Here is a 26,647-nt window from a genome sequence, read left to right as displayed (position 1 = left end):
GGAAGCCTGGGAGGAAGTTGCTTCTTCAGGCTGTTACGTCCGACGGCTTATAAATTCTATGCCCAGAAGCGTGATAGAAGTAAAAAATAATGAAGGATTCTGGATAAAATATTTGAGTTCTTAAAATGTTTTTTTATGTCTTCTTTTTCGTCAATTTTCCTCATTGGGAGCTAGTGGAAGATCGCGTGGCAACAGAAAAGCTACAATATGGGTTAGCTTTTCTTTGAGTTGCACTTTTCATTCAAGTGGGTTTCTTTTGAATATACAGTTTGTTAAGTATTCTATTTGGATTTCATTTATACCCTGTCTACATACTTAGAAACTAATCAGCGTAGATGGACTCTGTCACAGTAGTTTTTGTTATTTCAAATACGTCTCTCTATTCCCCTCCATCCATGAATACACCCTCCGTCCTCCACACAACACGCCAACGATTTCATATTATGTTTACTCGCCGCGCGGGATTAGCCAAGCGGTCTAGCGCGCTGCAGGCATGGACTGTGAGGCTGGTCCCGGCGGAGGTTCGAGACCTCCCTCGGGCATGGGTGTGTATGTTTGTCCTTAGGATAATTTAGGTTAAGTACTGTGTAAGATTAGGGACTGATGACCTGAGCAGTTAAGTCCCATAAGATTTCACACACATTTGAACATCTATGTTTACTCGTTGTTAATATTTCTTCTATTCTGGCTAAAATGTCTCTGAGCACTATGGGACTTAACATCTGTGGTCATTAGTCCCCTAGAACTTAGAACTACTTAAACCTAACTAACCTAAGGACATCACACACAACCATGCCCGAGGCAGGATTCGAACCTGCGACCGGAGCCGTCACGCGGTTCCAGACTGAAGCGCCTAGACCGCACGGCCACACCGGCCGGCCCTTCTATTCTCTTTCACACACTCAAACACTATCGCCGCAAGTGCCTTCTATTACACTCCCCCAAAACTTTGTAAACAAATCTAGCGGTTTCCAATGACGCTACATTTTCTCTTTTAATTGCTGCTGTCTTTACTCTCTATCATTCCTCTCAGCAGCTATGAAACCGTATTCTTTGATCTCCCCGTCCCTATAACCCATTATTCGTTCTGAGAACTTTCCTTCCTTATCTCTCGGTCCTAAGAGAATACTAACTGTGGCACACATCTAAGTAAGCAATTCTTAGCAAGCATTTCACGCTTATATTTTGCACTTCTGCACTTCTGTCCATTCTCAGATCCCGCCCTCCTTCCTGTTACGCGTCCCTTGACATCTGCTTCTACATCTATATGAATACTCTGCAATTCATAAATATGTGCTTGGCAGGAGGTTCAGTGGTTTGGTGAATTAATCTTGTATTGATGTGTAAAACGTGTAGGTTCACATCTCACGTCAGGCGTAGATTTTTATCACACACAAGTAGCTCTCCTTCACCCCTAGTAACGCCAGGTGCAGAACGCCAGTAAGCTCTGTAGTTCAATATCCGCAGTTAAGATAACATCCCTTCGCTGCCGACTGGGCATTCGTTTGAGCTGTGACAGATGGAGAAACCCCTTCCTCAATGAAAGCGATGACTCTACGTCGGCCGGCCGGAGTAGCCGAGCGGTTCTAGGCGTTTCAGTCTGGAACCGCACGAACGCTACGGTGGCAGGTTCGAATCCTGCCTCGGGCATGGATGTATGTGATGTCCTTAGGTTAGTTAGGTCTACGTAGTTCTAGGTTCTAGGGGACTGATGACCTCAGACGTTGAGTCCCATAGTGCTCAGAGCCATTTGAACCAATCATGCAGGCTAGGATTTCGTGGCTGACAGAAATTAACAGTCATTCCTGACTAGGCATAAAGAGAGTGATATACCTCGTTTTTGGACAGTATCAGTTAGCAAAAATCAACTTTAAATTACATAACGTAACATTTTTAACGGACGCGAATTCTTACCCAGCATCCATTGTCCCTGTTAACGAACTACAAGAGATGTTAAGTATTGCTACCTCACAAGTAACTTACTTGAAAAGCAGTGAGGTAAAGCTTTGTGTTGGACACATTAATTTTTCCTTTCCAAGACTCCAACCCGGCACGTATCGCTGTTATATTCTAGAGAAAAGGAACGTTAAGTATGTGTTTGTTACACTAGCAGCGACATGTGAGCATGTTTGAACCAGAAATAATATGACGAAGTGTTCAGTGCTGACTGAGAATCGAACCCCTAACATATCGTAGTTGACTACACACAAAGGGACGACACATACCGAATTTTTCTCCACCAGCAGCTCGGAATAACATCCTTGAACTTACAGTGATCTTGCAAATAGTTCTGTGTCTCACTGGGAGTCAAAAACGTCAGATATCGTTAGTGTTGACAACGAATGAAAATTCATTACAAATAAAAATTATTATCCACCAGCAGATGGGTGTACTCATGCTAGAGCTTGATAATACATAGTGAAAAGTTTATTGTTGGACCAGGTTTCCAACCCATTCATGCGCAATATGTGGAGATGTTGACGAATCTGCAGTCTTGAACAAACAACAAGTCGTAGTCGAGTTGTATTGTGCGAAGGGATCAAATTCCACGTTAAGGGGGGTCTGAGTTGCATTCCCAGTTCAGAACCAATTTCATCGACGTACAGAAACTCAAATAAAAGACGGAATAAGTGTCCTGTGACCATACACAGGGTTTGTTTCGTCACTAGAAATAAATAACTAGTATAAGAAGGGTTACTGGTGATAGAGTTTCTACATGTCGCCACTCCTTACTTAATTTTGGTTCCACCTAACGGCTACTTGGTAGAGAAGGAATATTATGTTTAATGTGATTTTCAGACAGCAATGCCATTATACCTTCTTCACTTGGCGTAGCCAGAAGAGAATAGAATCTGACTCTCCCTACCAAAAAACCTCGGGAGAAGTTGGAATCGAACCGAAACCAACATCATATGGAACTATCATCAGTCCTACAGACCACCAAACCCTCTTCTGTACGACTCATTTCTCTACAATAGCACCGTTGTGGCACACAAGATGAGAATTCTGACACACAGGCTCCCTGTAGTGGTTTGCCGGATGTTCAGTACATTCATTTACTTGGTTGACCGGATCGCCATGAACTAGCTGCCTTGGCTACCCGGTGCATACATTCGCTCTATTTTGTAGTCACCGAAGTAAAATAACGTAACTGCCACCTACACAGAACTGCCAACAGTTCAGGATGCAGAAATTTAATTTGGAAGTGTTCCTTTCCATTTGAGCTACTCTATTGCGCTATCAGTTTGTTGACACCATCGTGAAGTGCAAAAGAAATGCTGTAACTGTCTGTCTGTCAGAAGTCTATATCCGGCCACATACAAAATCTCACAGCACTGTGGAATGCCGATGTTCTGGAGGAACTGTTGTTCACTTACAGAGGTACTGTAGTTACGTCACAGCTAGTAGCGTAACGGTAAGCGTCGCGCACTGTTAATAAGATGTCGCGTGTTCTATTACATTCGCTACTACATTCTTTTTAAACGCAATTCTGCTGTCTGCTGAAGCTAACAATTTAATGGAACTTTGAACATAATTCTCTTCACTTATCAACCCAAAATAGTCGCATGTGGAAAAAAAAGCTAACTTCTGCGTCATTTTGTTCTTTTCAGGTTTAATAGACGGCCAGGCAGCAGATGCGTCTCGAAGGTATTGTATCATGTATGGGGAGAGTGCATCGTGCCAAAATAGTCAGAAAAGTATTTTCTACATTAGCTGTCGTCTGGTAGTGGCATTTTATTCTTCTTCAAACCTTGTTTGACAGCTTTAACCCAGAACAAGTTTTCTACATGCATGTAATCAATAAACTGCATGTTCAATGTCAGACTCTTATAGATAACATCAGAGAATTCGCATATATCGTTGAGGATTAATTTTTCTCTTTGTTGTTTAGTATTGCTTTAACAACACTAAAAGAAACCTTACAAAAACTGTGCACTGTATTGTAAGAAATGAAATAAAACTACCCACGATAACCTTACGACGAAAGTAAGTCTGTTTTAACAAAACTGAGTATCTGTACACAAGCGTGTCTCTATCTGCACGAATTAGTAATATACTACTCACTTGGATTTCGATTGGGTCTGTGTTTAAATGGTATGCTGTGACATACTCAACGGGTATGCAAATGTGGTATTTCATAAATAAAGTTACGTGTTCCTAGAAACCCAAAATTGGCTTGTCAGCAGCGGAAAGAGGCGTTACCTGTTGTGCAACATTGTAAGTTTTTCACCATTGGACTTTGCGCTGAATGTATTTTCTTGCGATTTGCTAATCAGTTTATTTCATTAATACTTATCACCATGGCATGGGAGTCTTAAGTGAAGAACATTATTGAATTTCGTATCGTTAACGTTCGATTGGAATTTCTTCAGAGACGCTTGTATTGTATAGCAGCCTGGAAGTCAGAAAGCCGAGATCTACGACCATTAACACTACTTACTGAGTCGAGCTGCGAAGAGGATTTGATGTGTCAAGGTTTTCTTCTGATTTCGTTACAGAATTTTTTCTGGATATTCGCAGCTCCATAAAGTAAACCACGGAAAAAGTTTGGACACATTAGTCTCTGCCACGATTAGAACTGACGACTCCTTCAAGTGTTGCAACACTATACACGGGCGGTACCACGGGGCTACGGACACCCTGCTACCGGTAGGCCACTCTCATCATGATATTTGTCGCTCAGCCTCATAACGCATCTTGAACGATAATAAAAGTTGTCACTAATGTGAAAAATAGCATTCCATTATTCAAAAAAAAAATTGAATTTTCTGTCTCAGTGTCTTAGTTTACGCCAGCCGGTGTGGCCGTGCGGTTCTAGGCGCTTCAGTCTGGAACCGCGTGACCGCTACGGTCGCAGGTTCGAATCCTGCCTCGGGCATGGATGTGTGTGATGTCCTTAGGTTAGTTAGGTTTAAGTAGTTCTAAGTTCTAGGGGACTGATGACCACAGATGTTAAGTCCCATAGTGCTCAGAGCCATTTGAACCATTTGAACCATCTAAGTTTACATGAGGATTATACAGCACGAGTCATTCAAATGGAAATGGAGAATCAAGTAAATAAGCGAGTCAATTCAGTACCATACGCGGAAGTGATTGCACTATCACAGTGTTGCCAAATGTTTGTGACGAAGTTGCCAATTCTCAGCTGTGCTAGGAACAGCTCTGTAGCGTTGTAGGAGGAGAATCCCATATTGGTGTCATAGGAGGATACGGAGAGGAGGCGCGGGGTTTGGTTAATATGCAGAGTTTTCTCCTACCAGCTGTGTCAAACATTCAGGTGTGTAATCTTCCATCACGATTACAGTTTCCCACAAAATATATACGAATAAAACACTTACCTTGTTACTTTGTTACAAAAGATTATTTCAGTACAGTAAAAAGTCTTTGGAAATCAACTTTGCCAACCTATCACGAAAAGTAAGATAACAAACACGTTGCAGCTCGAAATCGATTGCATCTATGTGCAGTCTTGTGATCATACAAGTAGAATTTAATGAATTGCACGATAATGTAGAAAAATGTTGGTGGGAATGGAAGCTGTAAGAAGCACAGTTACCTAATTATTCTGTACCACGTAATAATCAATTCATTTCATAATCCAGAAGAGAAGAAACTAAAAATTATGCCCATTAAGACAGAAAATAAAGTGCAGATGCGGGCACTGTGCAGATCTGCGCTTTTTTATCTTCAGATCTATACAAATAAAGTATACTAACCAGCGTATTAATTGCTTTCGTAATGTTTCCCTCTTGTTTAGTCTTCTTATGATGAACTGGATCCACACCCATGAGTCTGATTTTTTCTTTGTATCCTTCCATCTACTACCTTTGTGTGTTACTGTTCGGTGTTCAAAAAGCAAAATATTATGCCTGCTCCCACGAGGTATTAAAAAGAGGTCTCAAAAAGGCTAACGAATTATAATCAAAATACAGTGAGACGCCAATTTGTCTGTCGTCATGGTGTTAAGTGGACAGAAATAGTTGGGTGTTATTGTCGTCTTTTCTTATTGAGATTTTCTTATTACCCTGACACAAGACGCCGAGATAAATGTGTATATTCTCCGTGACGAAACATCCCACATTCCATTCATCCTGATCCGTTCGTTACGTGCATCGGCGCAATGAGTGATAGGAAAGCTGTTGTGGGGCGACGAATAACGATAACAATAGCAGTAATTACAAATCAATAATCAAGGATGTTTACTGCATTATAGACGATTAACAAGGTAATCAAGAATGGCTGAGTGTTTAATTGGCACAGTGAGTAGGTGTTCTTACCACTTTGTTACTGAATTCTGTTCAAGTTGTTTGCAGAGAGAAAACAAAGAACCCTGTAGCCATACATATCGCTAGTACAACGAGATATTACCTATCAACTATCCTTGCTTTATATCACGAGACGAACATGGCGTCACTGAGCTAATATTTGAAATACATTTCTGTTTTCTCTCTCTGTCTCTCTCTCTCTCTTTTTATTTTTATTTTAATTTTTTGAGGAAAGCATCGAGAAGCGCGATAATAAGCAGGTAGGCATATAACCTGTTTACAGTTATTTTCATCGGGATACATAATGCAAAAATACAAGTTTTAAGTGTGTTATTGCGTAATTCCAGTTATTGACAGTCTATTCGTGAGCTTGCTCGCATTCAGTGAGGTGAAACCTACCACAGAAGCAAGCAAAACACAAATATTTCTTGCACCATGCGCAACACATAAACGAAATCTCGCTGTACTGACGTGCTGTCCGATATATTGCACGGAAAACATATCTGATTCATGTTGCTAAATACAGCTCTATCAGATATCAATTTGGAAGCTTACCAAGTGTATAAAAGTATATCTTGAAATATGCAGAAAGGACCATAGAGGTATTCGACTGAAAATAGCCATGACCAAAATTGTAACTGGTGTCGACAGCATCGTCGTCTACCACCTTGACAACTTTTTTTTTTATCTTTTTATTTTTCTCGGGACCTTTGACTTTCATGGGAAAGTGCTCAACTAACCTTTTTTTTTTTGGGTCTCCTCCCCCTCCCCCCTTCAACCCATCCCTACGCTCGCCAATTTCTGCCTTCTCGTCCTGGCTTCTATGCCGTTAAAAGAACGTTTAATACATAGGGTGCTTCTTCTGCATCAATAAAATAAAGAAAGCATTGTTGTCACTTCAGTGGAAATTTGAAGGTGCGTGGCTTCTGCAGGAAAGGAAACAGTGTATTCCTGTCGATGCCTCTTTGCTGCAAAACTTTTGTTTTCATCATTTTTTTTACTTTTTTAATATACAAAAAAAGGTTTCTTTAATCGTTGGTTTCCACTATTCTTATCTTATTGACGGCACTCAACGCTCGTCTTCTCGAGGGTTGCCTAGTATGGTGTACCCCAAGCATATGCTTGGTCTCGTTTCATTTTCCCCATTGGTATGTTATCTCCTATGTCAGCAGTTGTCTTCTCTTAGCACTGAGTGCCCAATTGCCAGACGCCACACACTGGTTGTGATGTGGAGTATATGGAAGTGGGAAAAAAAAAATGCACACTGCCAGTGCGGACGCAGTGCATACATCTACTTCGTCGTTCCTTGTACGTCTTTTTTTTTCATCGTCTTTGTCGTTCATAGTGTCTTTATTCTCAAAGCTGGTATACAGTTCACGAACTTTTGTCTGTATTTGTCATCATTCGTCAGCAGTTGTACTTGTGTGGCTAGATATGCTCTGTAGCCCCGGTAAGTTGGCGCATCTTCAGCTTGAATTAGGCAATGCAGAGTATGTCCAGTCAGCCATGTCCATATATTTTTCTTCGTGATGGGATAGTAAGTGCCATCAGGTTGCAACACCGATGTGATGGAGATTGTCCGTCTAGCTGTCCTGCAGATAGAGGCAAGGTTCATTCTGCACCATTCCCAGCCGAATTTATTTTCTCCGCAGACACATCTGTGTTGTAAGTTGTCTATGAGGGCACACTCCCCACATCTGTCGGTTGGCGACAATCGTATTCTGTGTAATTTTTCTTTCGTAGGTATGGTCTCATTAACTTCTTTATACCATGTTGATCTGATATTTGTTGCGAGCACTGTGTTTTGGATGTTCTTCCAGATTTGAGCCCAATCTCGTAGGGGATATTTCGTTTCCATGCGGTTTACTCTTGCACCAGTAATCATTATCAGGTATAATTGGGCGATTGTAAGGTCTTGTAGTGGTGTGCTCAGATTCACTCGGAGGTAACTAACTTCGAGCAGAAACATCCGGATGTGGTTGGCTTTGTAGTGGGTTTCCCTCAGGTTTATCGGTATTGTCGCATTAGTAAGTGTATACGTCCGTAGGGCCATATGGAGCGCGCTGTCCGGATAGTTGTGACACAGCTGAATAGTTCGCCGTATAAGAAGAGCCTTGCATTTAATTTCAACATCTATTAGCCCTAGGCCCCCTTTCTCTGGTGGGAGAGTAATAACATCAATTCCTACTTTTAATAATTCGCCCCACCAAATATACCAACCAATTGTCGTCATTATCTGCTTAGAAATGCTGTTGACCACAGGGATGGTCCGCCCTACATACCATATTTCCGGAAGTATCATTTTATTGATAAAATGTACTCTTTGAAAGAGGTCCTGTTCCCTACCTTTATTTTGCTGGAGACAACCTCTCGTAGTAGCCAGAAGCTCCCGCCAGTTGTCCGTAGTAGTTTTCAGAGGGCAGCGACTCATTCGTATTCCCAACAGCTTGCTACTCTCGTGTACTACATATGGGCAGTTGTCATCGATTCTAAGCCCTCTGCCGATCGGCATTAGTTTAGTCTTTCTTTAGTTGAGCTTTGAGCATGAGGCTCGTTCATACTCCCGTACACTATTAGTGACTTCTTGTAGGTCTCGCTCCGAACGTACGATGACACTTACGTCATCCGTGTATGCCACACATTTTACAGTCGTGGAATACCAGGTTAAGCCCTCAAGTGTACGGTTCAGTAAACGGACAAGTGGCTCGATGGCAATGACAAAAAGAGGCATTGACATGGGGTACCCTTGTCGTACAGATCGCTCAATAGTTATTTGCCGGCAGAGTTGCCCATTGATGACGATCCTAGAGCAAGCAGAGGTGTACATATTTTGGACCATCGTAATAAAACCGTCACCAAAACCTAAATGGTTCATAATTTGAGAAAGGTAGCTGTGCGAGATCCTGTCAAAGGCTTTGCATTGATCTAGAGCTAAAATTGCTGCCTCCGGTTGGGTAATAGCACTAAAGGACATGATCTCCCTATAATCTGCGAGACTTTTAAAGATCGTTCGACCAGGGACGGCTGCTGTCTGGCTGTCATGTATGATGTTCTGTAAAACATGTTTAATTATCGCTGCTAGAACGCGGGCCACAATTTTGTAACGGAAGTTGAGGAGGGAAATGTGACGAAATTTATTGACATCATCTGGTGGGTATTCTTTGGGGACGAGTACAATAAGACTATCATTGAATCCTGCTGGTAGTTGCCGACCCGCTTTAATTTCATTACATATGTTCAGAAAACAATGTTCGAGCAAGTACCAGAATTGTTTGTAGAATTCAATGGGTAGTCCATCTTCCCCGGGCGATTTATCACCCTGAGCCTTCCTCAAAGCCTCCCAAAGTTCTTCCTCAGTGACGTCACTCAGTAATAGTTGTCTGCCCGTCTCGTCGAGGGACGCTGTAAGGTATTTTTTCATGGTCGTAATTGCCTCGTCATTCGTGGGCTCTGCCATGTACAGACGTCCGTAATTGTCGGTAATATATTCCTTTATCTCATTCTGGGTTGTGGCAACACTGCCATCTTCTTTTCTTAATCTGTGAATCAATTTCTGTCCTGCGCGGCGTTCCTCTTTCGCAAGATGGAAGGAGGATGGGCTTTCGTCAAAGCCGCTGTTACCATCGCGAGAATGTATTTTAAATCCTTGCAGTTGTCTTTGTTTCAATAGTGTTAGCTTCCCCTTAATCCTTTTGATCTGTACAATGTTCTCCTGTGTGACATGAGTAGCAGAATACAGCTCACGGAGACATCGAGAATAAAAATCGAAAAGCTCTTTCCGCTGCCGGCTCTTTTCATAGCTGTAACCTTTGAAGCAATTATAAGTTTGGACTTTGCGCAGGGGTACCACCACAGCGTGACAGTCGGGAAAGTTTGTTGGCGCCGTGAGCGTAGATCCCATACTTCCTGCACCCGTTCTCTTGAACCTTGATCATTGAGTATTGAAACATTGAGCTTCCAACCTGCTCTGCCACGGTACGTTCCCTGCCGTACCATTCGGATTGTACAGTGATATGGCTCGTGGTCGGAGAGGTACAACGGCAACGTCTCCGTTGCAGAGATCTTGTCCCTCAGGCGTTTTTCTACATAAATTCTGTCTATTCGGCTGGCAGTTTGAGCAGTAACATACGTAAAACACTGACGGTCCCCGTTCAGGATTTCCCAGGTGTCTTCTATGTCCATCAGTCGGACAGTTTCGGCAAGTGTCGCACAACCGTTAAAATTCGGCCATTGGTCTTTAAGCTTTAAAACACAATTAAAATCCCCGCCGACGACCACGTCCTCCTCATTCCTGCGTAAATGTAAGTCAGTAGCCTAAAAATGTGCTCTGGCAGCTCTATTTTGATTCCCCGAAGGAGCATAGATGTTTATCAATCGAAGTCCATTAATAAGGCACGAGATTCCTCTGCCAGACTCCAGTCTTTCCCCGTCCGATACAATAATACCCTCTTTGAATAACAGAGCTGTGCCTGAGGAGCTATCTGGGATGGTATTTGTCAGTACGTCATACCTAGGAAAGTCAGGTAGAAAATAGTGAGCCACCTCTTACAGCATCGCGATGTCTGCTTCACAGCTGTACAAATAATCACGGAGACTGTGTATCTTCTGCTCTGAAGTTATTTTGTTTATGTTTACAGTGGTTATCTTGTTGTCCTGAAAAGGAGGCATGATGTTCTTTATGTTAAAAGTCGCTGACCAGTCAGCACAAGCATGATGTCGGTCAGGAAATTAATACGTATCCGAATCATCATCTTTTCTCAGGTTCGTTGAAAGCTGTCGTGTCACAATTAATTCCGCTTTCCCAGCTGGTACAGCCTCCTTTGGTGGTTCAGACGTAGTCAGTCCTCGATCCACCGACTTGTCCTCGATATCATCTGCCCAGCTGCCTGCATTGGACATGTCCATCTTCTGATCTGAGCCCTTTCTTGTTGGACACTGTTCTTTTCGCCCCTCTCTCAGAAGCTGCAGAGAGACCCGATCCTGGACTGCTGCAGCGTGATTTCCAACTCCAGAGTTGGGCGTGGTCACTATTATCGCCTGGTCGTGGCCACTCGATTGCTTCGCATCTGTCCTGCCAAGAGTTGCTTCAGTTAATTCGCGGGCAATTTGTGCACCTTTCTTGCACAGCAGTGGACCTGTTTTCTCAGCATCCTTGTGAGCGATCCGTCGCTTTTTGTGTTTTTTAGGAGAAACGTCCGCCCTTTTATTTGCCACAGTCACTGATGCAGAGCTGCAGACTGGTAATCCGATGTTGTCGTCGCTTCCCATTGATTTAGAAAACGCTCCTTTGTCGGTGCGTGGATCATTCTCGACATCTTGGGTTTTCTCGCCAACTTGGGCGCTAACCAAACACGTAGCCTCCGGATCGTTCAGTTTCATCGTCATGTCGTGGGTGGTGTCAGCGTTGACCTCTGGGGTGGCAGTCTCCATTGGTGTCTGGTCAGCTTCGGTGGTGTTGACAGTTGTGTCCATTTGAGTGACCTCCGTCGCTGCCATGGTCGAACGGACTGCCGCCACATTACAAAACTGTATCAAAGAGCGATTAGAGGACCTGCTAGACAGCTGCGTTATGTGGGTTGCATGGGAATCAGGCGAAATGCAATCCAGGTCGTTCGGATACTTTGAGCATGATTGTACTTCGTTAACAATCCGATTAGGTGCTGGGTTCGCATCCATTTCACAAGCTTTATATGATGGAATTTCAATTTTAAACATGAGGATACCTTGTTCCCTGTGAATGACGCCATGTTAAACTTCGTTGTGGGTAGTTCCCAGGATGGTAACTGTTATGACAGGATTCCCAGTTCAGTATAAACATTTTCGTCATTTATTTTCAGGATCTGAATTGATAACTGATACTGGAGCAAACGACTATACTTCACGTCTCTTTATGCCTAGTGATCCGATCTCAATAAGGCACAACCAAAGCTTAGCTTAGTTAGCGATGGCTATAGGAGCTGGGTTTGAATCCAGGTCCAGAACGACGACGTTAGTCATGTCATTTGAAGTTCAAATTTGTTGACACGTAGCTGTTGATGTGTTACGAGAACAATGATATTACTGGTGACTCGCTGTTAATGTTGAGATTTCCTTAGAGTGCTTGTTGCCGTTAATCACGTTCTTCTACCGGTTCTTCCAATATCCAGTTTCCAGAGCCACTCGCCGTTGAGCGACGTTCAGCACATGGATGGAAAACCTTTTGGAGAGCGACAACCTTTTTCCATTTGCCGTACAGCTTTGTAACTCCATATATTGTCTCAAGTATTTAATTTTGACTAAGGACTACTGTACGATTTATGTAAGGTAATCCGTTTTCTCAGAACTTTTGGAATGTCACTTGTAATTGAGGTTAGTTTATGAGCGTTATGGGGTGTCTAATCGCTAAGAATGTGTTTTCTATTATGTTTTGTCTGACGATATTAGTTGACACTTAGACTGACTGCCATAAAGACCTTCGGTCTCTTAGTAGTCTCTTGCGGTACCCCTTGTCTGTAGTCAAACAACTGTACCCCATGGGGTTTTGGTGTTTAGAGGACCTGCAACACAGCTACGTTATGTTGGTTGTATTCGGCAGTGACCCACTTTTTTTGCTGTCAAGTGTACATCACATGACTGATCGAACTAGTTGCGCCCAAATTATGGCTCACCTTAGAAAGAGTTCAGTAATAAATGCACCAAGAACCTTACTTATTAATAAAATTGAAGTGACGAAAGAAATGTATCAACGAATAATAAACGTTGATCACATAATTTTAAGTTGCAAAATGTGTTCAATTCATGTCTAATATCACAGAAGAAGAAGATTTAGCTGCACATGAAACTAGTGCTGTCGGTACTTTATATGGTTGTGAAACCTGGGTGACATCAACAACAACTGAAGAAGCAATGTTTACCTTTGAGAGGAAGGTACTTTGATAGAACTATGGAACACTCTGCAGTACCATACAAGGTAAATGGGAAAGTGGAATGAAAGAACACTTGTACGAGCGGCTCACAGAGCCATCAAGTGGCTGAATGTTAGGACACAAGAGAGTACTATGATTTGGCCACATCTTTCGATGTATACATTCCTAACCGAGTCCTCCATTCACAACCTGCTGAAAAATGCCCAAGAGGACGTCCGATGACATGATAGAAGAAACGACTATCAACATTCAGTAAAGAGGAGCCAACAATGGTGGACAGTGAAGACCAGAATAGATGGCCACCCATCCCCCAGCCCCCTCTCCACCCTGTCGTGACCACAAAACCTTCCAAGCACCCAAATGTTGACCCTTCCCCCGAAATCTCCTCCAAGGAAACCCCCAATCCCCGTGACCCACCCACCCCAATGGACGCGACCCCGATACCCAACCGTGCCACTCACACCTTTGTCCTCTCCAATCTTGACCCTCAATTCCTTGATGCCCGCTCCATCACCCAACCCATCCGGAAATACTACCCCAATGCCCCCATCTCCCTTCTGATTCCTCGCAAGGACTCTGTCCTCATTAAAACCTCCAATGCTTCCTTCGACACTGATTTCCTCTCCTGCATCACCTGTATCCAATTTGGCCAATGTGCAACCCTCACCTCCTATCGCACCTCGTTCTCTCCACATCAGCCTCAACCTCCCCGACGTCTGCCAACCTTCACCACTGTGATCACGAAGCTTAGCACCACGATCATGGAGGCTGAAGTGTTGGCAGAACTCAACTCCCGGCCCGACATCAAAATCCGCTCATCCCGTCACATCTACAATGATGCTGGGCCGACGTTTCTCATGCAGATATTCACTGAATACTCCTCCTCCATTGACCGCCTCCTCACCGAGGGAGCCCTCATCTACAATAGTCATCATAAGGTGGACCCCTCCCATTCCCCAGTCCAATCCTACTGCTGCAAATGCTGCCTCACGTACAACGACCATGTTACCTCTGCCTGGAAGAACCCCCCTACTTGTCCCCACTGCAAAGCTTCACACTTCCTCAAGAATTGCCCCTACCTCACCTCTCCCCCCTCCTGCAACACCTGTAATGAACCACGTCCTACCTACTCCTCAATGTGTAAAGCGAAACCTCCTCCAGTCACCCCTGAGCCCACCGTCCCTGTCCGTCCTGTTGATGACCCCATCCACCCCAACGACTCACTCTGTTGTCCACCTACTGCAGAGGACATCATCCGTTGCATCACCATTGTGCTCGTAAACATCCACCCCTTCCAGTGGTCCTACACCGTTTCCCAAATCGCCCTCGCTGTATGTTCCATCTTCCATCTTACCACCTGTGCCACATACTCCCACAACCAGGCCAACTTCACATTTACCCCCTCACCACCCTCGTCTAACTCTCCCCTACCATGGTACAACAACCCTACCGTATCCTGTACCACAATATTCGCTCCCTGCCCACCCATAAACTCCTCTTCCTCCACACCCTCCGTCAGCACCGTGTGGATGCCTTCGTCCTAAATGAAACCTTCCTTCAACCCTGTATCTCCATTTCCACAGCTCCTTACACTCTTCACCACACCAATAACCCTTTGGCGCTTGGTGGAGTTGCTATAGGCCACCTCAAGCACCTCCCTGTCCGTCCCCAACCTCTACTTAACAATCCTGCCGAGCATCTCACCCTCAGCCTCTTCTTCCCCACTCTTACCATCACCTGTGCCACCATTTATGTCCGCCCTCGCACCCCATCCCACAAGATTTCCTGGCCCACATTGACCGCACCCTCTCCACCTAAGTGATTGCCGCTGACCTCAATATCCACAGCCGTGATCCTACTGATCTCCAGTGGTGGCATCAGTTTTTCACCACCCTCCAGGGAGACCTGTTTCCCCTGCCTCAACATACCCAACCCGAATTAAACACCACTCCCGATGTGGTCTTTGCCCCTCCCAACCTCCTTGGGTGCATCACTGCAGATGTCGTTGACCTCATTGGCAGTGACCATGCTCCTGTTCTCTTCACTATCTCTAATGGTCGCCATCCCTGCAACTCTCCTCGCCCCGACATCCCTCCTAAACTTGTCCATGATTACTCACTTGCCAACTGGCATGCCCACCTGGACTCCTTTCACACCCAGGTTGATGGCCACGACCTTACCCTCTAATCTCCTGATGACATCTCTTGCACTGCTGCCTTCCTGCACCAGACCTTGTCTGACGCCGTAGCCACCCATATCACCACCAAAGCCATCCACCCTCACCACCCCGCCCTGCCTCCACAGGCTGTCCGTCTCCTTCGAGAGTCCTGCCGCCTCTACCGCTATTTTCTCCGCACTCGTGACCGGGATACACTTACCCGCCACCGGTAATTACGACGACACATCTGCAACCAGCTTACTGCGAAGTAACGCCGTGCCTGGCGCCAGACATGTACACAACTCAACACCATCCTCCCCATAAACTCGTCCAAGTATTGCTCTGCTTTCCACCGCCTTACTGGGAACCGCCCCCCCCCCCCAGTACCCTCTCCTTGATGAACAACCCTTTCCTGACAACCTCAGTAAGGCCAACCACTTTGCCTCTCACCTCTCAGATGTTTTTTCCATCCCAGATGATCCCCACTTTGATTATTTCCTCTTCCGTGACGTCATGGACCATAATAATACCTCTGTTCCTCCCCTTACTCCTAGCTTCCAGTACTTGGGTCACAGACCACCATCTGACCTTAACACTCCCATCACTACACAGGACATAAGCCTCACACTCCGCACTAAACGCAACACTGCTCCCGGTTACAACTGAATTACCTACCGCCAACTCAAACACTGCCCTCACTCCTTCCCTTCCGTCCTTGCCACCCTCTTCAATGTCATCCTTGCCACAGGCTTCTATTCCGACCTGTGGAAAACCTCCCATATCCTGATGTTCTCCAAACCCAAGAAGCCTCCATCTGATGCCTCTTCCTATCGTCCTATCTGTCTCACAGTGTTCAGCAAACTCTTGGAATCCATCCTTTCCTGGCGCATCCATCACCACCTCCGCCAAAACCACCTCCTCCCCAACACCCAATGTGACTTTCGACCTTCCTTCTCTCCTCCGTCTCACTCATCTCCCCTCCCTCAGGCTTAACTCCCACCGCTCTGTCATTTTTGTCTCCTATTTAAACTCCAAACCTATGCCCTTCCTGTCAACTACATCCGCCTGATGGCCTCCTTCCTCTCCCACTCCCCCTCTTATGTTACCACCCTTAATGCCAATTCCCACACCTTCTACCCCTCTGCAGGTGTGCCCCAGGGCTCTGTCCTCTCCCCTCTCCTCTACCTCCTGTACACGGCCGATATGTCCCAATCCCCCCTCCCTCCAGTATACCTCTTGCAATATGCCAATGACACAGCATTCCTCGCCCTCGCTCCTACCCTCCAACGGTCCCAACACCTTCTCCAGAATCACCTTGACCTTTTTGCCGCATGCTGTAACCAGTGGCTCCTGAAAATCAATCCTTCCAAGACCCAGGCAATCATCGTAGGTCGTACCACTTGCTCCTTCCGGCTCCTCGATTTCTCCCTTACTGTCTGTGCCTGTCCTGTCTGCCTCACCCCCATCCTCATCTACCTTGGCCTCACCATTGACCATCACCTCACCTGGATCCCTCATCTCCGCTCCATCCAATCCAAAGCCCACAACCGCCTTCGACTCCTCAAACTCCTCTCTGGCCGGACATGGGGGTGGCACCCATCTACCATGCTCCACACCTATAAATCCTTAATCTGTCCCATACTCTGCTATGCCAGTCCCACCTTGATATCTGTCCCCCACCCCCAAATTCTATAAGTCGCTCCAGGTCCTTGAGCGTCATGCACTCTGCCTCGCCTTCCATATATGCCTCCAGTCCCCCATGTGGATCCTCTATAACCTCATTCCTTTCCCTGATCTGCTCCTGTTCCTCGAACATATCCGCATACTCTACACCTCCCGCTGCCTTGATCCCCCCACCCCCTGGTTACTCCTCTCCTCTCCCATCCCTGCCCCCAGCCACGCCTTCACTGTTGTGTCCCCCCTACCCTCCATCTCTATACCCTCCATCTCCTTTCCCAAGGTGGCTTCCATCAACCCCCCCTCCCGGATGATGCCCTCTCTCCCTCCACTTATCCCTCCTATCAACTCTGATCCCCACCCTCCCCCTCCTTTCCTCCATCCTTTCCCTGGGCTCCCTCTTTCCTCCCCCTTCCATCCTGTTTTCTCCCCACCAAACCTCTCCCTACCTCCCTTCTCCCCTCCCCCGAGTCCTTTTGTATTCCCCTCCTCTACCGTCCCCACTCCCTATCGTGTCTACCCAGCACTCCCCACCCCTCTTATGGGTCCTCATCCTCCATCGGCTCCTTTCCCGCCTGCCCTCCTTCGCTTTTCCTTTCCTTCCCCCCTTTTTTATTTTCCCATCATCTGTCCAGTTTCCCCCCACCTGCTCTCGGCTGTGGTATGTCACATTTGCCAACTTTTTAGTGCAGTGTTCCAGTGACTGTTCAGTGTTGTTTGTCTTTCTCGTGTTGCGAACGGAATCCATGTTGTCGCTAGGTGCGAATTTTATGTCTTTTGCGAATAGAAACCAGACTGTCGCCGTGTTTTTTTAATTGTCTGTCTATTGTTTTACCTGTCTGCTTCGTATGTATTTTATTAGCAGCATCATCCCTCTGTTCTTTGGTTTACGTTCCACAATTTTTTTGTCGCCACGTTATTCTTTAAGTCTCCGATTTTGTCGCCTGTTTTTATTATTTATTCTCTTCATCTTTTTAACAAAGTCTGTAGATTGAAGAGCGGCATACTAAGCTGCTGCCAGGCCGCCCCCTTGGGGGGGAATTGAAATTCAATAAAGAAAGAAAGGAAAAGAAAACATAACCGGCAGTCGGTCAGTCCGAGTCAGTCAGTCGGAGGGCATCTCTGTCAGACTGGGGCGAGGCTGGTCAGTTGATCACTCGGGTCAGTGTGGGCAGTCAGTGTCTGTCTGTCGTCTGGAGTGCTAGTACGTGTTAGGCCACCAGTCTGCTCGAGTTTTCTCAGCCAATGGGCATTGGTGGTTGGATCGATCGGTTGGTCGGTCACGCACTGGGACACAAGATGACTTGTCCGTCTTGAGCGTCGGCGCATGTGAGGTCGCCACGTCATTCCAGTGGGCCGCGCCGTATAGCGAAGGGTAGTGACCTCGCGGCCGACACGAGAGAACAGATGTCAACCCACGACGTCGGTCTGGCCGGGGCGAGCTGCGACTCCGTGAAGCGGCTGGCAGCGGACTGTTCGGGAGAGCGTTTTGGGGCTGCTGCGCCAGGTCTCGCCAGAAATCGCAGTTATTATAAATTAAGTGATTCGTGATATGTTGTTTCAGTTACTTGTTAAATTCTATTTGTTTTCTTCGTCAGTCTCTCGTCCCCAGCTTGCTCGTTTGTCTCTCGTCCGCATTTTTTAGGCAGTTAGTGTCTGTCTGTCGGTCTGCCGTACGTTAATAGCTGCCCCTTCATGTTTGTCGGATTCGGTGTTAACGAACTTATTGCTTAAAGGCCGACTTCTTGAAATATGTTTTTATCTTGCCTATCATCTTACGAGGTGATATATGTGTAATGTAGAGATTGTTGTACATTTTACGTAAGTCTGCATTTTATGGGTTTTATTTAAATAGTCATTTTAGGTAATAAGATTGCCACCCTTCCACCGTAAGTGTCCGTTAAAAAAAATGCAATTTCGGTGGCAAATAATTTGAGTGTTGTACCATTCCCATCCCTCTTCTGGGGTGCTTAGTTTACATGTTTGTGTTAGTTGTTAAAAATTTGTACCAGTGTACTCTTTCATAGGGTGTTGTGAGCGGTCATGACTACGGCCATATTGAAAGGGAGCAGGAAAGCTTCTCAGCCTGAAGGCTCATACTGTTAATATTGTTCTTTCTGCCTCTAAATAAAATTGTAACTTGATATTTCGAGGGTGGTTTTCTGATTATAATTTTAAATCTGTTTTTGAAAAAGCTTTTAAGAATAAAATTCACATTTGTTAAAAGTAATTTCATTTTCCATCAGTTACTTCCTGGCAACTACTTCCACGCTCATCTAGTGTAATTAAATGTGTTATTGTTCTTGATGAATCGCTAGTAAATAAAGTTAATTCTTTAATAAACGATTTTGAAAGTAAATTCCCAGTTCATTACTGGGACAGACTGCCCCTTCTCAGACTCACCAACTGCCTCCGACTGACTTCCGCTAGAGAGCCTATCGCGCCCCTTAAATGAGCGTGAAGGGGCAACCTTTCCCCTTTTCCACCAGAGGGGAACACCAAAGCTGCGATTTCCACAGCGATGCCACCGTCAGAAACGGAGGGCGACTGCTGCACACTACACGATGCGGCGCGCTCTCCAAAACAGCAAATGTTTACCACGGCTCAACTTCAGATACTAATCTTGTGAAAATTAATTTTTTTTGACATGGTGTATTCTTAAGATTGTCCTGTTACTAGAAATCAATGAGCGTAGGACATTTTATCACGGGGTGACTACCCGTAGATTTTTCTTACTGTAAGGCAGTCGTTATGGGCACTTTGAAGGCAATATCCTTCTGACATGTGATAGTGTCTATCTGTTGTTATCTGTAACAGATGAAAAATATTGTTAGCCTTTTGCGGTGTAAGTTTCAATCTACGTCTCTTGAAGAGGTCGTATTTTAAAAACAAATATGCAGTCCGTGTCACCTTCATGAAATTTTTTCGAGGTGGGCCCATAAACTACAATCGGAGTATACAGGCACAAGATAATCTGCAACTATATGGGGAAAAGAGAATATGTGACTGTAAAGAACAGTTACAACTGTGGTATTCATGTGTTTTCATTCGCAGTCACTTCCTGCAACGTATCTCCTAAAGAATCTTTCACCGTAGAAGTATCGTAGAAAGAGCTTAATGCGTGCCCATTTACCCATTTACTTCGTTTGATGTGAAACAGGGCACTTGTACTGAATCCAGGTCAACATTTCATGCTTTTGTCTTGGCTTTGACATAAACGATAGTAAATTCTACTTCTACAGTAAGAGAAGAAATTGAAGCTCACTAAAATGGTCTGAAATATCTTTCAAAGAATATTCTTTTCCTCACTGCTCTCTTATTTTGATGAAAAATTGAAATAGGTACCTTGGCTAATGCAAATATTGGAAGCTTGTGAGACGTAAAGAAATCCCGGTAGTGAGTTAGGTGAAGTTGACGATATCTCTCGCTAGACAACAAAATGGTTGAGTCAGGTAATAAAAGCTGAGAAACAGCCAATTACAAAATAAGGAAAAAGCTATGTTCTTGAAATTAAACACACTGAAGTAGAAAAGTCTCTTAGGAACAGATACTTCATGATGGTGCTAAAAAATACGTTAATTTTCGGCGAAGACCCTAATTTTGGGAATTGGAAGATTTTCTAATATCTGCGATCTCACGAAGCTGAAAAAGAAAGTAATGAACAGCTAAATGTAGCAACCAGTTCTTTTTAATGCATACCTTTCCCAAATTATCTTGTTACACAGTACGACAGAATTTGATATTAAGAAGCTGTTTAAGATAAAATTTTATATAATTTAACAAAAGGTTTTCCTCTTTATTGAAAAACTTTCTAAGGCCGATTTCACCATATTACGACACCACAACAACTTCTGCAAGTTATCCTTACAGTTTTGAACTCATAACATTTATCTCAGTAGATCGTGAAATTCCTAGTCCGTAATGATAGCTGCGTAGGCGAAGCGTCCAGCAGATTTGTGTAGGACGGTTTCAAGAATTTATTAATGCAGCCTAGGAATTGTAGATGCGTCCTACAAGATTTAGGCAGATGTATAAAAAACGTGTACCTAGCTTGAACGTGTGTAATACGCACTCAGAAACTGAGTTAAGGCTAGTAATAAAAACTGAGAAACAGCCACGCACAAAATAATGAAATGGCTATATTCTTGAAATCAAACCTACAAACTTGAAAAAGTATCAAAGAGACCTTCTTAGGAACAGTTGTCGACTGGACTACTAATAGACACCGAGCAAACTAAGCCTATAGAGGTGTTGAGACATGGACACATTATTACGAATTGAAAAGTAATATTTTAGATTCAGAACAAACGTTTTCGTAACAGAGTTGCCGAAGTTTTCTTCTCGACAGTTACACGTGCTTTCATAAGGCTTAATGGTAATTTCCAGTGTGCTGGCGTGTAGGAGCTCGGCTTCACAAAGAAAACTGCAAAATGAATAGTAGCTTTCGCACTTTTTTCAGGTTTTCGCATGTATCTTGACAACTAAGTGTTTTTCGAAGATGAGGACCCCATAGAGCATTAACGTACATAAACTTTCCTACAATGTTCACTAGTTAGGTTTTATTTCCTGATGGGTGGTATCGGCCCTTGAATACGCTGAAGGGCAGCGATATTTTGCCCTTCTGCGACGACATCGGAAATGCCCATCCTGCCTACTACAACTCTAAAACGATGCTTGTTATCAAACCAAATTCATTAAATTTCCAACAAAAGACGGTTTTTCTACTCGATTTTGTCATAAGGGGGACAGAGCAATAAGAAAATTACGAAAAACAGCTTCTGCGCCCTGCAACCAAACGACCCCTTCGACCTGTCTATTTCTCATCGCCGCTCCACTTACTTGGCATTATTTTTAAAAGAGGTTATTTTGAATTAATAGACAGGAAAGCTTGTTTATGAAACAATTAACAAATAATATTCATAACATATTAGGCACATGACGCAGAGTAGCATGTGGAATGATATAGCCGTATGTGGTAATGTACAGTCTTAGACATAAAAACTGACCGCAGGCTGGCCGCCACAGAGATTAAGTCCGAGTCGTTCATTTAAGGTGGACAATAAAACTGACCGCCCCTGGCAGCCATATGCACGATGTGGCAACACTGTAAGATGCGGAAGTGTTAGGGGGAAGTGCTGTCTACTTCCGAGTTGACTTGGATGGAGTGAACTCGTGGTCTTGCGGTAATCGTCGTGCATTCTAAACTTAGAGTCGCATGTTCGCGTCCAACAGTTTTGCTTTTACCACATTTTGGTCTAAAGTTATGAGTCACATTGAACATCGAAGACAATTCGCCTAACATTCTACCCACCCGCAATAACAAGTATTCCAGAAACAATTCCGCAGGATGGCTCGTGGCTGCGTCGCGATCATAACAGCTTACGCTCAGGCGTTTCCTCGCGCTGCAGCGGCTACCGGCCACCGGCTAGACGCCACACGCCGCCTGAAATCCGGCGCCGCCCGTGTAAAGGCGGCGCCACGCTGTCAGTATATGTATCAAAGCCATTTTCGAATTTGAAGTTCTAGTTATCATCTTGCAGGTAAGCATTGGATTTTGCATACTTGAAAATCATGAACTACAGTTAAGCATTGTAAAATTGAGTCGCAAGTGGAAAAAGGTGTACCATGTGCAACACAACGTTTACTTTTGGTATAACAGAGGGGTGAATGTAGAGGATGCAGCTACAAGGATTGAACTGTGCGTGGAGCGAGTACTTTTGGGGAAAATACGCCAGAAAAAGATATTCTTGTTTCAACAAAGATCGTTCTGGCATGGATGTTTTTCCACATTAAGGAAGTCTCGACTACTGATATATGTGACAGATTACCATTTTACCATCATGCGACATTTGCATTTAACACGCAAAGTTCAGAAGTCTGGTGTAGGAGTACTGCTTGCTCTAATTCGAAACAACAAAAATCTACAGAGTGACTATTATTGAACGTCATCAGGTCGCTCATTGAGCAATCCTATGCAGTACTGTTACTGGTGACGTGTTATGATGCCTTTATCGTGAACTTCCTAAGAAGAAATGAACAGCTGAGCACCACCATAAGTCGTAGACTGGAGTAAAGTGTTGTGTGAACATAATATTTTACATCTGATACCTCTAAATATGTGTTTTGGGATATGAATTCTGCCCCAAGGGGTGTGTGCAACACAGGTGGAATTTGTTGTCAACAACTGAGACATCTTTCGGTCGCAGAGTAAGAAAGTCGAGCAACAAAACTACATCTCCTGTGCTACTGCATGACGCCTCACTCTGTTAATTTGAGAAACAAAACTACCCAGGAGATTGATAGAAAAGTCGTCTCTCAGACTCTTGTATTGATAGGGAAGTCCTCTCTCAAGCACTTGTCCCTCTCGTCATATATTCGTAAAATTTTACCTTTCCCGCTCTTGATCGATCAACCGTCAAGGCAATTCATTTCTAGACGAAAATACTCTTAAAACTACTATAGTTTAATGACATCGTTAAAACAAGTAGGTTTCTACGGGCGTAGAATTTGTAAACAACTGTTGCAATGTCAGATTGTTGTAGATATCGTGAAAGAAAATTCAGCTGCTGATTAATTTCTCTTTGATGATTACTGTTGCGTTTAGTAAAGTAATGGAAAATGCAAATAAAATATTCACTCTACTAATAAAAATTAAATTCATCTTACTACAGATATATCGCGGCGGCAGTCTATCTTAATAAAGCATTAAGATCAAAAATGGTTCAAAGCTCTCTGAGCTGGAACTTAACTTCTGAGGTCATCAGTCCCCTGGAACTCAGAACTAGTTAAACCTAACTGACCTAAAGACATCACACACATCCATGCCTCAGGCAGGATTCGAACCAGCAACCGTAGTGGTCGCGCGGTTCCAGACTGTAGCGAAGCATTAAGTGTCTGTAAGACGATTGATACTATTTTGACACGAACTAGTAGGATATTACCGACTTTTGACTGCGAACGAAAGCAGCTAGCACCTGGTAGCCAAGCATGTTACCTGGGAACTTTTTTTTCCTAAAGTGGGAAGACATCCTTTTGTGGCTGAATTGTTGGCAAATATTAGTCAGACGTGTGCCGTTGGTCTAAGCGTTTCGGTGTGTTGAATTTGTACCAATGATTTTCCTACAGGTTTTTTCTGTCCCAAAGAGACAGTTGATGTCTCCCTTTAGTATTTTCACGTTATCTTAGTGAATTTTGCTCATAATATTTTCGAGTGTGTTCCAGAATTTTTCAACGTTTTTGGTGTTTTTCTTATTTTCGATATTGTTGGGGCCATGTGCATTGATGAGTGTTTTATTTTTTACTGGGGCTCTGAATGAGCATAGTCTTAAGTCGATTGTTGATGGGTGTGATTTTTTTGACAGAACTGATGATAGATCTGTGTTCGAGAAATTCCATGGCGAAGATTGGTACGCCTTTAGCTACCATTTGTTGCATTTTGCTCTTGAAGTTTCATTGTCAGTTAGTCGTGGTTCTTGAAGAGCAATGATGAGAATTTTTTGTCGGTCGATTTATTATGTGAGATTATTTAGTTTTCGTTATTTCAATCAATGTATCGATGTTTTGTTATAAAAAAAAGTTCTTATGTATGTGAAATCTTATGGGACTTAACTGTTAAAGTCATCAGTCCGTAAGCTTACACACTACTTAACCTAAATTATCCTAAGGACAAACACACACACACTCATGCCCGAGGAAGGACTCAAAACTCCGACGGGACCAGCCGTACAGTCATGCCTGCTGCGCCTAAGACCGCTCGTCTAATCCCGCGCGGCGTGTAGTTTTCAGATGCATGTTTTCTGCTTGTAGGGATATTTTCAGGACATCTTCGATATTCTCTGCCGTGCTAACCTGGCCTCCTCTTAATCCGAAATTCCAACTGCCGACTGTCGACAGGTTGCACGGTTCATGTTTGCTTGTGTTTCATTGGTTTGGCCTGGGTGATTCCAGGACCGGACAGGATCAGAGGGTGTTGAAGACTTTGCAACCAAATATTTTCAGCGGAGCTCATTGTCCTAACAGACGGTGACCAGAGTAGCGTTGGTTTTCACTCAGACGTGCGTGGATTTTGAGTTCAACGGATGAGTAGTCGTTGAAGATGGTGTTAGTATTTGGTTCACCCCAAATATTTGATTTCCTCGGTACCACCCATATGGGGGAGTGTTTCCGCTATCAGTCCCATGTGATTATTATTATTATTGACTTTTTTTTCTCAGACTTAAGTCTGGTTAAAAATGGAACGTGACGCGGACCTCGGTCAAGCGTGACTTCCTTGTAACTGTATGGTATATGTTATATTGCATTTAGGAACTTTCGGGTGATTGAACATGTATCAATAATTACAGATTTTTGTAGTTGTATATATATGTTTGGATGTAGCTGTATTGCATTGATGTACTGGTGAATATTGTGAGGTATGACTCCTGTAGTTGATAGTATAATTGGGATAATGTCAACTTTATCCTGATGCCACATGTCCTTGACTTCCTCAGCCAGTTGGATGTATTTTTCAATTTTTTCTCCTGTTTTCTTCTGTATATTTGTTGTGTTGGGTATGGATATTTCAATTAGTTGTGTTAATTTCTTCTTTTTATTGGTGAGTATGATGTCAGGTTTGTTATGTGGTGTTGTTTTATCTGTTATAATGGTTCTGTTCCAGTATAATTTGTATTCATCATTCTCCAATACATTTTGTGGTGCATATTTGTATGTGGGAACGTGTTGTTTTATTAGTTTATGTTTTATGGCAAGTTGTTGATGTATTATTTTTGCTACATTGTCATGTCTTCTGGGGTATTCTGTTTTTGCTAGTATTGTACATCCGCTTGTGATGTGATCTACTGTTTCTATTTGTTGTTTGCAAAGTCTGCATTTATCTGTTGTGGTATTGGGATCTTTAATATTATGCTTGCTGTAATATCTGGTGTTTATTGTTTGATCCTGTATTGCGATCATGAATCCTTCCGTCTCACTGTATATATTACCGTTTCTTAGCCATGTGTTGGATGCGTCTTGATCTATGTGTGGCTGTGTTAGATGATACGGGTGCTTACCGTGTAGTGTTTTCTTTTTCCAATTTACTTTCTTTGTATCTGTTGATGTTATGTGATCTAAAGGGTTGTAGAAGTGGTTATGAAATTGCAATGGTGTAGCTGATGTATTTATATGAGTGATTGCTTTGTGTATTTTGCTAGTTTCTGCTCGTTCTAGAAAGAATTTTCTTAAATTGTCTACCTGTCCATAATGTAGGTTTTTTATATCTATAAATCCCCTTCCACCTTCCTTTCTGCTTAATGTGAATCTTTCTGTTGCTGAATGTATGTGATGTATTCTATATTTGTGGCATTGTGATCGTGTAAGTGTATTGAGTGCTTCTAGGTCTGTGTCACTCCATTTCACTACTCCAAATGAGTAGGTCAATACTGGTATAGCATAAGTATTTATAGCTTTTGTCTTGTTTCTTGCTGTCAATTCTGTTTTCAGTATTTTTGTTAGTCTTTGTCTATATTTTTCTTTTAGTTCTTCTTTAATATTTGTATGATCTATTCCTATTTTTTGTCTGTATCCTAGGTATTTATAGGCATCTGTTTTTTCCATCGCTTCTATGCAGTCGCTGTGGTTATCCAATATGTAATCTTCTTGTT

Source organism: Schistocerca cancellata, chromosome 8 (assembly GCF_023864275.1).
Source record: "Schistocerca cancellata isolate TAMUIC-IGC-003103 chromosome 8, iqSchCanc2.1, whole genome shotgun sequence".
NCBI lineage: Eukaryota > Metazoa > Arthropoda > Insecta > Orthoptera > Acrididae > Schistocerca > Schistocerca cancellata.
The sequence above is the reverse complement of the archived record's forward strand: the minus strand, read 5'-3'. Positions refer to the sequence as shown.